Source organism: Scyliorhinus canicula, chromosome 2 (assembly GCF_902713615.1).
Source record: "Scyliorhinus canicula chromosome 2, sScyCan1.1, whole genome shotgun sequence".
Classification (NCBI taxonomy): domain Eukaryota; kingdom Metazoa; phylum Chordata; class Chondrichthyes; order Carcharhiniformes; family Scyliorhinidae; genus Scyliorhinus; species Scyliorhinus canicula.
The window spans coordinates 241592375-241604980 of NC_052147.1; the positions used below are offsets into that span (position 1 = coordinate 241592375).

A 12606-nucleotide genomic window follows, 5' to 3' on the forward strand; every position below is an offset into this window, starting at 1 on the left:
TGCATCAAGAAGCCTTCCTGGATACACCTTACAAACTCTGACCCATCCATTCCCCAAGCACTAAGTGAGTCCCAGTCATTATAGGGGAAATTAAAATCCCCTACCACAACAACCCTGTTACTTTTGCATCTATTCAAAATCTCTCTACCTATCTGCTCCTCTATCTCTCACTGGCAGTTCGGGGGCCTGTAATAAACCCCAATATTGTGATTGCCCCTTTCTGTTCCTCAGCTCTACCCAGATTGCCTTATTGTACGTGCCCTCCGAGGTATCCTCCCGCAGTACCGCAATAATATTCTTCTTAACCAGTAATGCTACTGCCCACCCCTTTGACATCCCCCTCTATCTATCATGAAGCATCTATATCCTCCAACGTTCAGCTGTCAATCCTGCCCTTCCTTTAACCACGTTTCTGTGATAGCCACATCATAGTTCCAGCTGTAAATTCATCTGCCTTACCCGTTATGCTTGAAACAAATACACTTCAAACCACTGCGTTTGAGCAGACAGGGTGATGTTGTTCTCTTATTTTTGTTCTCTATTTCCCCATCAGTTATTTCAGCTTCTAAGCTAGTGCTCTGTTTCCCACCCCACTGCCATACTAGTTTAAATCCTTCTGAGTGACTCTAGCAAACCTCCCAGCCAGGATATTGGTGCCCCTCCAGTTTAGATGCAACCTGTCCTTGTACAGGTCACACCTCCCCCGAAAGAGATCCCAGTGGTCCAGAAATCTGAAAGCCTCTCTCCTACACCATCAGTTTAGCCACGTATTTAGCTGCACTATCCTCCTATTTATTGCCTCACTGGCACGTGGCACAGAGAGTAATCCTGAGATTACAACCCCAGAGGTCCTGCTTTTTAGCTTATTGACTAACTCTTTCTGTAGGACCTCATAACTCTTCCTGTCTATGTCGTTAGTACCTATGTGTACTACGATCTCTGTCTGTTCACCCTCCCCCTTCAGGATGTCCTGTGTTCGTTCAGAGACATCCTTGACCCTGGCACCAGGGAGGCAACATACCATCCAGGAGTCTCTTTCACATCCACAGAAGTGCCTATCTGTGCCCCTTACTATAGAGTCCACTATAACTGTCGCTCTCCTGCACTTTGCCCTCCCTGCTGAGCAATAGAGTCAGTTGTGGTGCCACTGTTCTGGCCTCTGTTGTTTTCCCCTGATAGGCTATCCCCCACAACAGTATCCAAAACAGTACACTTGAGAGAGGGGGACAGCCACAGGGGATTCCTGCACTACTTGCCTGCCCTTTCAGCCATCTGTCTGGCTTCACAGGCCTCACAGGCTTTGTCTGTTCCCAGCCTTCTAGCCCTTACAAATGTTTCCTTTTCCTTTTGGACTAGGCTCACAATATCACTCGTTATCCAAGATTCCCAAAACTTGCCATACTTATCATTCTTCCTCATAGAAACATGTTGATCCTGAATTCCTATCAACTGACATTTGAAAGCCTCCCACATGCCAGATGTTGATTTACCCTGAAACATCTTCCCCCAATCTGGATTCTTCAGTTCCTTCCTAATGTAATAATTAGCCTTCCCCCAATTTAGCACCTTCACGCGAGGGCTACTCTTATCTTTATCCAACAGTACCGTAAAACTTTGAGGTTGAGCAGGTTAGGCTATATTCTCTTGAGTTTAGAAGAATGAGAGGAGATCTAATTAAGCTATACAAGATAAAAGGTATTGACAAAGTAGATGTAGAGCAGATGTTTCCTCTTGTAGGGCAATTTAGAATGAGAGATCATAATTTTAGGATAAGGGGTAGCAGATTTAAAACAGAGATAAGGGGAAATTACTTCCCTCAAAGGGTCGTGAATCTGTGGAATTCACTACCCCAGAATGCGGTGGATGCCGGGCATTGAGTAAATCTGAGGAGATAGACAGATTTTTAATTAGTAATGGGTCTTATGGAGAGCAGGCAGGAAAGTGGAGTTGAGGTCAAGATGAGATCAACCATGATCCTACTGAATGGTGGAGCAGGCTCGAGAGGCTGAAATGCCTAATCCTGCTTCTAGTTCTTATTTTCTTAACTATCTCCTGATCTTCCTGGTCCAAGGTTTGCTAACAACTGTAGCCATCTGGGATGGCCACTTACAAAGGAAACATGTGTAGCCACCTAAGATGGACACTGGGCTACAAAATGGAGAACTGCTAAGGCTGCAGGGAGAAAACAGTCTTAGCAAGGACAAGCAGTTTGCAGAAGACTAATTAGCATTCTGCACGTACAGAAACCAGTTTGTGGCCAGGTGCAGAGTGTCAGCCAAAGGTGTAAATGGCAACAAGATCTACATAGTAATGAGGTGATCCAGATCCAGGCCCGCACAATAGAAACATTTAAGTATGAATGGATACTTTTGAGTAGACGCCCAGACAGAACGGCACCATAGTATCCAACACAAAGAACCATAGGTACCGCCCCACCCATCGAGAAGCGACCCTCAGATTGGGGGGTTTGGAAGATATCGATTGGGAAAAGGCCCAATCGATACATGGCAGGTAAAAGACCGCCCCGAAGGGGCACGGACTTTGGGGGACCTATAAAAGTAGACCCCGTACATGGTTCGGTCTGTTTGGCTCCGGCTCGCTGTGTTTGGCTCCGGCTCGCTGTTTTTGGCTCCGGCTCTCTGCTGTTTTCATCGCTTTGCTGATACATCGCATCCTGACTCCAGTTCCATCACCAGCCGTTGAGCCATCAGCCATCGAACTGTAAGCGCCACTACGACGATCGCTACGGGATCCAGACCTTGCTAGACCCTGACAACTTTAAATACCTGAGAGTTGCAGACCAAGAACGGGACGAAGGCCTTGCTCCCTGACCTTGCCTGTTCCTGTCTAGATAAGTATTTTAGTTGTTTAGTATTAGAAGTAAGTTAGTCTCTTTAGCGTATGCATGTGTATTTATTATATTTGTCATAATAAATATCAATCGTTTGGACTTACTAATCGGTGTACAGATTTATTACTTTGAACCTGACCTTGATATACTTGTGAGGTGTCTAAATACGGCACCTGGCGACTCCTGAGCATAATTACATACACAGAGCCATAGCAGTGTTAAGCACACGACCTTTAAACGGAGGCGTGTTAATACACTCCAGTAAAACGCGCAACACGTGGATACTTGCAAAGACTCAAGGGAAATATGGCCAATACAGGATTCAGGCAAACTCCGAGCCTAAATGTATATTTGCTAACATCGCTGACTTCTTTCCATTTCATACAATTTCTATCCTTGAACCCCTTCTTTCTCTTATTCACATGCTGCCGCAAGTGAAATCATACTGATGACACCCAACTTTACCTTGGCATCACTCCTGAAACCTCTGTACCTAACCTGAGCTCTCCTTTTCCTGAAAACCTACCTATTTGGCCTAATTATATGTTGGTTTGCTATCATATTTTGTTTTATAACACCTCGGTAAAGTGCCTTGGGATGTCACCTGATGAAGGAACTGCGTTCTGAAAGCTAGTGATTCCAAACAAACCTGTTGGACTTTAACCTGATGTTGTAAGACTTCTTACTGATATAAATACAAGTTGCTGTCTATGTAACAACAAACTACACAGGAAATGCTGAAGATATATATCATTTTTTAAAATAAAAACACGTATTGTAATAAGTTAAAATATGTATTATTTTGTGAAATAGTATTATTAGTTCCATGGTTTGAAATTTTGATTTGGCTGATTTTACCTTGACAGGTAACTCCGTGCAGGAAATCTCAAAATTTGTACAGAAACAAAAGATTTTGGAAAACGATCAATCAGGAAACCGTTTCAATAGGCTTGAATGGCCTCCTTGTTCACGACTAGTTTACGACTGAGTGAGTCATGCAGACCAGTGAAGGTAAGATGTTGCATCTCCGCAGAGGTGAATGTTTTGCTGGCGTTAAGTTTTCTGGGAGGGGTGGGTGGCATAAAGTGCCATTACATACTGCACTAAGAATACAATGTCATATTTAAGACGATCCTCTAATCCGAGATGTTAAAGTCAATATCCTCCAAGTGCGTTTCATCTTTCTGTTTGCACTTGCTGCAATGATTTTGAAAAAGCTATCACTTGCACAGTACAGTACCTCTATTGTGTGCAGCGGCTAGGGTACGTCAACCTGCAGGAGCTCAGCCTGACCGACGGGTGTCACTGTTTCACCCGACGCCGGCCTGCCCCATCGCCCGTACTGTTGTTGTCGCCGTCGAGCCGAAATTGATGCAGGCAGATAGCGAGAGAGCTAAAGAAGCAAGGGCGACGAGGACCCCGGGCGGCCGAGTTTTGCTCAAAGTCCTGAGCCCACGGCTCGCCTTCCCCTTCTGGAATTTTCCGCGCCGCGAGTGAGACCGGGCGGGGGGGGAGGGGAAGGCTCGGCAAACGGACTCCTGAAAAAGGATGCCGGGTCAGGCAAAGCGGCGGGGGTTCAGGTAAGCGGCGGCAACGATTGGAGCGGGTCAAGACAGGAGAGAGAGAGGAAAACAGGGAACCGATCCGCCGCCCGTCAATCTCTCCGGCCGGGGGTTATTGGCGCATGCGCAGTGCGCTCGGCGGCGCTCCTTGGCCGATTGTGCTCGAGCGATTTAAAAAACGGGCTGAGAGATTGCGGCGGGGCTGCGCTGTGGGGAGAAATCAGTTAAAGCTCGCATTGCCACACTCATTGGGGAGGTGGGAGGCAAGAAAGGAATACAGCAAGTGGCCGCCAAACTTCAATTAACTTTGGGTAGGTATTAAAATAAAAGACGTGTGGTGTTGCTTACGGAAAGCGATCGCCTCCCAGGTGAGGGCGATAAACCATGGCTGAAACCCACCCCTCCCGCTCTGTTGGATATTTCATCCCCCCCCCCCCCCCCCCCCCCCTCCCAATTCACTGTTTATCTGCAGGGGTTTCTCCTCTTAATGGGAGGTTACTGTGTTTCTGTTTGCTCTGGGATATCTTCTCGCAACGCAGGTTGCCAGTGGAACAGTGAATAATTTGTGTGTGCCAGGGTGGGCGAGGTAGTTTTATTGTGATTTAAGGGGAGGTCTGAGGTTCACCCCAGGCTGCTGACAACCTCTTATCAACGTTGAACTGACGCCCTTTCTTATTTTATCATTAATTAAAAGCAACCAAAGTAGCCCCTGCTGGTTCAGGGATTGAATTGAGGATTTCTACTGTAGTCGGACCACCTGAAAAGAGCTCTCCAAGGTTACTAGGTACAAAGAAATGTTGTTTTTGTGTTGAGCGAAACGCCTTATGTCTGCAGCGCACATAGCCTGATTAATGAAAGGCGAATTTTGTGAGAAGCCCGAAATCGGATTGAAATGCTTATCCGAAGCCCATGGTGCGTGTCCTATGTAGATATAATTCATTTGTGAAGGGTTTAGGGACAAAATTCAACGGGGCTCAAGACTGAAGGAGCAAAAATGCCTTCTGCCTTTTCATATAGTTGAAACTGCATAATTAAAATGTGAAAAGATTTTTCTCTTGTCTCAACCAGTTAGCAATGGGTGTAAACCACAAGTCAAAACTGACATTTAGTTGGTAGTCTTGCTCAGAGGTCATTAATGTAGCCAGTGTGGGAAAATAGAATTACCATTTTTCTATACTGGAAAGACGTTTTGTTGTCTGAGCTCATCTTTCCACCCTTGAGCTTGTACAAAACTCTGTCCATATCCTAATTTGCACCATGTCCCATTCACCCATCCAGATTCCCTGATCCAGCAATGTTGCAAACATTGCAGGCTCTTCTGGTCTGTGGTCTTCTGCCTCCCTGTCTCTAATAATCTCTAGCCTTCCAAGAATGTTCAATTTTTGTTTGATTGCACTTCAGTGAAATGCCATGGAACAAATAGGTGATGAACCACTATAGAAATGCAAGCTGTTGATGAATACTTTCCTGGGAAAGGATAGTTACTGGTTTGTAACTGATCTGAGATGTTAATGTATTTTTTAATAATTTATTCTGTAACATTGACACTTTTTTTTACTTGTCTTGTACCCTGCTTTGATTACATTGAAAAACGCTGAACATAAGCAACAAGAGTAATCCATGAAGTGTATATGCATTAACATTTTTAGGTTGTGGGTGTTGTGAAGTTGGGAGGAAGGTTCAATGACTAGCTTAAAATCATGCTTTTGTTTCCAAAGCTCTCCTGTCTGCATCCTAACTGTCATCTGTTCCCATTCACCTGTGTACATTTGAGTTATAATCTCTCCTGGTCCAGCAGTACCTCATTTAAAATTATTATCCAATCCCATCATGGACCCACCCCCCAACCATACCTGGGGCTGGATTCTCTGCCGCGCCACATTTCTGCCTTGACCTGCTGGCGGGATTCTCCGTTACACCGGCCGGTCAATGGGGATTCCCATTTTGGGGCAGCCCCACATCGTCGGGAAACCCCTGTGAGCCGGCAAAACGGAGAATCCCGCCCCTGATCTCTCTAACCTCCTTCAGGCTTCAAGTCTGTGTTGCTCCAGCTGTGGCCTCCTGTGCATCCCTAATTTCTGTTGCTCCACTGTTAGCAGCCATGTTTTCAGCTTAAATCTCTGGAGTTCTGTCCCTGAACCTCACCATTTTACTCTCCCCTTTTACGGCACTCCTCAAATTTACCTCCACACCAAGCTTCTGATCACCTGTTAAAATATCATCTTGACTGGCTCAGTATCCTCTTGTGTGGCTCAGTTTCGAGTTTTGCTTAAGAATGATCTTGTGAAGTGTATTGAGATGTTTTGCAACATTAAATATGCTGTATAAGTGCAGGTTATAGTTGGGAGATGACCAGCTGTATAGTCCAAAATGGTCATCACAATAGTTTAATTTCAGTTTTAACAATTTATAAATTATGCGAACCTTGAAATCAAGTTGATACATTGAAATCAAATTGACACATTTTGATTAGCCTGTTACTAGAATAGTTCAAAGCACCATGGTTAGTTATTTCAACAGCCAGATTGTATTTGTTACCCAAAATGACACATACAAGCTCCATCTTCCATTAGATGTTTTACTGTATTAAAAGATCTTTATTGTGGAGCAATGACCACTCCCTGTGCACTGGCATCTTGCCAATTGTTGCCTGAGTAGTTATCCTTTGCATATAGTTTAACTTTTAAAGTGGCAATGCATCTGCACTGTCTGATTTTAAATAGCTGAATTACACCTTTGCCTGGTGATAGCGATAGCATAGCTCAGTTTACAGAAGTTCCTTCAATTGTTTTTGCATGCTTCTGCAGCCAATCCACTGTCTACATTTTGACGTTTTTCTATTTAAGAAGTTTTTAATTGGCAGAGCTGCTGATTGGTGCAATCTGACATACTTTCCAATTCGATCTACCTCACTTTTCCACTGTTTTCTCTTGCTTGTCCATCTAGTCTCCTTTACAATAAAGTACTTTTTGAAGTGGTAGTCACTGAAGTAATGAAGAAACAGTCAATTTTGCACACAGCTATGTTACACAAACTGCAATATAATAACCAGATAATCTGTTGGATTTTTTAATGATGTTGATTGTGGCATGAATCCCACCCGTCCTTTTATTTGCAGTAGTGCCAGAGGATTTTCATCCATTGGCGTTTGCAGGTGGAGCCTCCGTTTAATCTCTTATCTGAAAGATGGCACCTGCAACGGTGTAGCAATCCCTCAGTGGACTGGAATTTCAGCAGAGATTTTCTGCTTAAACCCTGGCGTGTGACTTGAACCCAGTCCAAAACCTTGTGGCTCAACTGAGTGCTAACGACTGAGCCACATCTGACACAGAACAAAGCACATGACACTCCTACTTGGTTACTGAATGCAATATTAAGTTTCGTAATTTGAACTCTTACCGTCACTCTAACTTCTCACCAGATTTGTGAATTCTCCCCCCACCCCCAAGCTGCACAGGAAGTCAAAGCATTGACGTTCTCCATGCCTTTGGATTGGCTCGTCAAGCCATGCTTTAAACTTTCATTTCATTCTAGGAATGAGTTGACAGCAGCTCACTCCTAGTTGCTGAATGAACTAGGCCAGTTCAAAATGATATGTGAATGTTTCCTGGAGTGGCTTCAGCAAACATCTTTTGTCTTAAACTGATGTCTGCAGGAAATCACCATTTGGCTGGAATTGATGTCTGTTCTCTGGATCTCCCTTCAATTCCTTTTAGCCTTTTCATCTTCTGGATTAGATTTGTTTTATTGTCACGTGTACCGAGGTACTGTGAAAAGTACTGTTCTGCATACAGTCCAGAGATATCACTCCATAGAGGGTCATGATGGTTAGAAGTGCTGCCTCATGGCGCTGAGGACCCGGGTTTGATTCTGCCCCTGGGTTACTATCTGTGTGGAGTTTGCACATTCTCCCAGTGTCTGCTCACCCCCACAACCCAAAAAGATGTGCAGGATAGGTGGATTGGCCATACTAAATTGCCCCTTAATTGGAAAAATAATAATTGGATATTCTAAATTTAATTTTTAAAAAGTCATTCCATACATGAAAAAAAACATAGGGCATACATAAATACACATTGTAAATACATAGACATGGGCATTGGGTGAAGCATACAGGAGTGCAGTACTACTCAGTAGAGAAAGTTTGTGAAGAGATCAGATTAGTCCGTAAGAGGGTCATTCAGGAGTCTGGTAACAGCGGGGAAGAAACTGTTTTTGAATTTGTTAGTGTGTGTTCTCAGACTTTTGTATCTCCTGCCCATCGGAAGAAATTGGAAGAGTGGATGGCGGGTGGGAGGGGTCTTTGATTATTCTGCCCGCTTTCCCAAGACAGTGGGAGGTGTAGGCAGAGTCAGTGGAATGGAGGTGGGTTCGCATGATAGACTGGGCTGTGTTCACAACTCTCTGTAGTTTCTTACGGTCTTGGGCCGAGCAGTTACCATACCAGGCTTTGATGCAGCCAGATAGGATGCTTTCTATGGTACATCTGTAAAAATTGGTCAGAGTTAATGTGGACATGCTGAATTTCCTTCATTTCCTGAGAAAATTTAAGTGCTGTTGTGCTTTCATGGCTGTTGCGTCAAGGTGGGTGGACCAGGACAGATTGTTAGTGATGTGCACACGTAGGAATTTGAAGCTGTCAACCATCTCCACCTCGGCACCATTGATGCAGACAGGGGTGTGTACGATACTTTGCTTCCTAAAGTCAATGGCCAGCTCCTTAGTGTTGCTGACATTGAGGGACAGATTGTTGTCGTTGCACCACGCCCTTGAGGTTCTCTTATCTCCCTCCTGTATTCTGACTCACCGTTTGAGATCCGACCGACAATGGTCGTATTTTCAGCAAACTTGCAGATGCAGTTGGAGCCAAATTTTGCCAAACAGTCGTGTGTCTATAGGGAGTATAGTAGGGGATAAGTACGCAGCCTTGCAGGGACCCAGTATTGAGGACTATCGTGGAGGAGGTGTTGTTGTTTATCCTTACTGATTGTGGTCTATGGGTCAAGAAGTCGAGGATCCAGTTGCAGAGGAAGGAGCCAAACCCTAGTCTTTGGAGCTTTGATATGAGCTTGGCTGGGATTATGGTGGAGCTGTAGTCAATGAATAGGAGTCTGACGTAGGAGTCCTTGTTGTTGTGATGCTCCAGGGAGGAGTGTAGGGCCAAGGAGATGGCATTTGCTGTGGACCAGTTGTGGCAGTATCCAATTTGCAGTGGATCAAGGCGTTCTGGGTGTAAGGAGTTGATGTGTCTGATGCCCAACCTCTCCGAAGTACATAATAATAATAATAATAATAATAATAATCATCATCAATGTCAAAGCCAACGGACGGTAGTGGTTGAGACAAGTTGCCTGGTTCTTCTTTGGTACTGGTATGAAGGTGGTCTTCTTCAAGCAGGTGGGAACCTCAAAACGGAGTTGGGCGAGGTTAAAGATGTCAGCAAACACATCCGCCAGCTGGTCTGCGCAGGATCTGAGTGCTGACAAGGGACGCCGTCAGGACCCGTCACTTTCCGAGGGTTCACTTTCAAGAAGGCTGATCTGATTTCGGAGGCAGCGATGGTACGTATGGGTGTGTCCAAGGCTGCTGGTGCAGTTGTCAACAGCTTGATGGTTTTTTTTGCTTGAACCGAGCATAGAATGCATTGAATTCATTGGGGAGCGGTGCTTGCAGCTGTAGATTCTACTCGGCTTCACTTTGTAGCCCGTTATGTTGTTTAAGCCTTGCCACAAGCGTTGAGTGTGTGACCTTAGTCTTATATTGTCTCTCGGCATCCCTAATGACTGCAGATTTCTTGTATATGTCAGGGCCGTCCGCTTGAATGCCTCAGACCTGGCCTTCAATAGGGAGTCAATCTTGTATTAAACCATGGTTTCCGGTCGGGGAATGTATGTACTACCTTCTTTGGCACTCAGTCTTCTACACACTTGCTGATGATGTTTGTGACGGTGAAGGCATACTTGTTTAGGTTGATTGCTGAGTTCTTGAATATGGACCAGTCCACTGACTCCAAGAGTCACGTAGGAGCTCTTCTGTTGCGTTGGACCAGCACTGCATGACCTTCTTAACCAGATTCTCTTGCTTAAATTTCTGCTTGTATGCCGGGAGAAGGAGCACCGTCTTATGGTCCAATTTTCCGAAGTGCGGTCGTGGAATGGACTGGTAGGCACCCTTGAGTTTTGTGTAGCAGTGGCTGAGAGTGTTGTCGCCCCTGATGGGACAGGATTCCTGGTGGAATTTTGGCAGTACACACTTGAGGTTGGCCTGGTTGAAGTCCTCTGCCATGAGGAATAAGACCTCCGGGTATTTTGTTTCATTGTTATTTATAGCAGTGTACAATGTATTCAAAAACTAGTTAAATAATTCCTTTTATGTTTCTAATCGCCTTTCAAAATAACATCTGCTCGGTCAATTGAGACATTGTCTACTGTGGGGAGCAATATAGACATCTTAGTATTTGTTTGATTTTCAGTGCAGTTGGCAAATTTTGAAAATGTCTCAGTGTTGGATCACAACCAATTGAAGACTTATTGACCATTATGCATGAACTTGGAGATAAACCTTGAGAGTATTTCAAGACTTGAAGTATATTTTCAGATGGTTTTAGTATCAGATTAAAAGAAGGGGCTTATAATGTGGCAAAGAATAATGGTAAGCCTGAGGAGTAGCAAGGTTTTAGAAACCCGAGTTCAGAAGTAGTGGTGTTAGGAATAAGCTACAGCTTTAAGTTTAATTTATAGTTCTGTATTTTTTGTGTGAAGAAAGGAGGAACCAAGTTTTGAGTTCACTTTTAAAAAAAAAAAATTGCCTGTCAAGTCTATGGGTTTGTTGGGAAACCTGCACTTTATTTTTTTTTAATCAAGGAGTGAGTTATGTAGGGAAGTTAAAACAAGTTTAGTTTTTTTAAAACTAGGCTGTTGCCAAGCAACAAAGGTCCACATAGACACTGAGAAATAGAAAGTGGTTTCAGAATGCAGAAAAAGCCATTCGGCCCATCGCGTCTGCACCGCTGCATGAAAGGCATCTGATCTACCAATCCTAATCCCATTTGCCGGCACTTGGCTCATAGCCTCAAATGTTAAGACGTGCCAAGTGCTTATCCAGGTATATGAGGCAACCCGCCTTTACCACCCTCCCAGGCAGTGGTTCCAGACTGTCACCATCCTCTGGGTAAAAAAACGTTCTTCCTTAAATCCCCCTTGAACCTTGCACCCCTCACCTTGAACTTGTGTTCCCTTGTAACGTACCCTTCAACTAAGGGGAAAAAATGTTCCCTATCCACCCGGTCCATGCTCCTCAGAATCTTTTACACCTCGATCAGTTCACCCCTCGGTCTTCTCTGCTGCAGCGAAAACAACCTAAGCCTATCTAACCTCTCTTCATAAATTAAATGTTCCATCCCAGGCAACATCCTGGTGAAACACCTCTGCACCCGCTCCAGTGCAATCACATCCTTTCTATTATGTGGCAACCAGAACTGCATACAGTACTCCAACTGTGGTCTCATTGATGTTCTGTATAACTCCAACATGACTTCCTTGCTTTTGTAATCGATTGATGAAGGCAAGTGTACCATATGCCTTTTTTACCAGCCTATTAACCTGCCCTTCAGCCTTCAGAGATCTATTTACAAGCATGCCACGGTTTCTTTGTTCCTCAGGACTTCCGAGTGTGGTGCCATTCATTGAATATTTCCTTGTCAAATTGCTCCTTCCAAAGTGTAACCCCTCACACTTTTCAGGATTAAATTCTATCTACCACTTTTCTGCCCACTTGACCATCATGTTTATATCTTCCCGGAACCCAAGACTCTGTCTCACTGGCTGATCTGTGTGTCATCTGCAAACTTATTGATCCTCCCCCACATAGTCATCTAAATCATTTATATAAAAGGTGACCCAGCACAGATCCCTGTGGTACATCACTGGACACTGGCTTCCAGTCACTAAAGCGGCCGTCTGTCATCACCCTCTGTTTCCTACAGCTCCGCCAGCTTTAAATCCGCCGTATCCCGTTCCCCTGTATCCCATTTGCATTTGCATTCTTTATAGGTCTCCTATGTGGGACCCTGTCAAATGCTTTGCTGAAATCCGTGTAAACTACATCAACTGAACTACCCTCATTTACATACTTAGTCATGTGCTCAAAAAAATCAATCGAATTTGTTCGGCTTGACCTTCTAACAAAGCCACG

General features: G+C 44.5%; 1 protein-coding gene across 3 annotated transcripts in view; it reads left to right on the forward strand.

The window, feature by feature from the left end:
* The first annotated feature begins 4285 nt into the window (after positions 1–4285).
* mgat5 (alpha-1,6-mannosylglycoprotein 6-beta-N-acetylglucosaminyltransferase) overlaps positions 4286–12606 on the forward strand; it is a 175960-nt gene continuing 167639 nt past the window's right edge. Inside the window, exon 1 of one of the 3 annotated variants that reach the window (XM_038789876.1) lies at positions 4286–4431. The gene's annotated coding sequence lies outside the window, so the exon portion shown is untranslated. Of the gene's footprint in view, positions 4432–4532; positions 4725–5070; positions 5198–12606 lie in introns of those variants that run through there. The other 2 variants (XM_038789875.1, XM_038789877.1) reach the window with 2 other exon arrangements.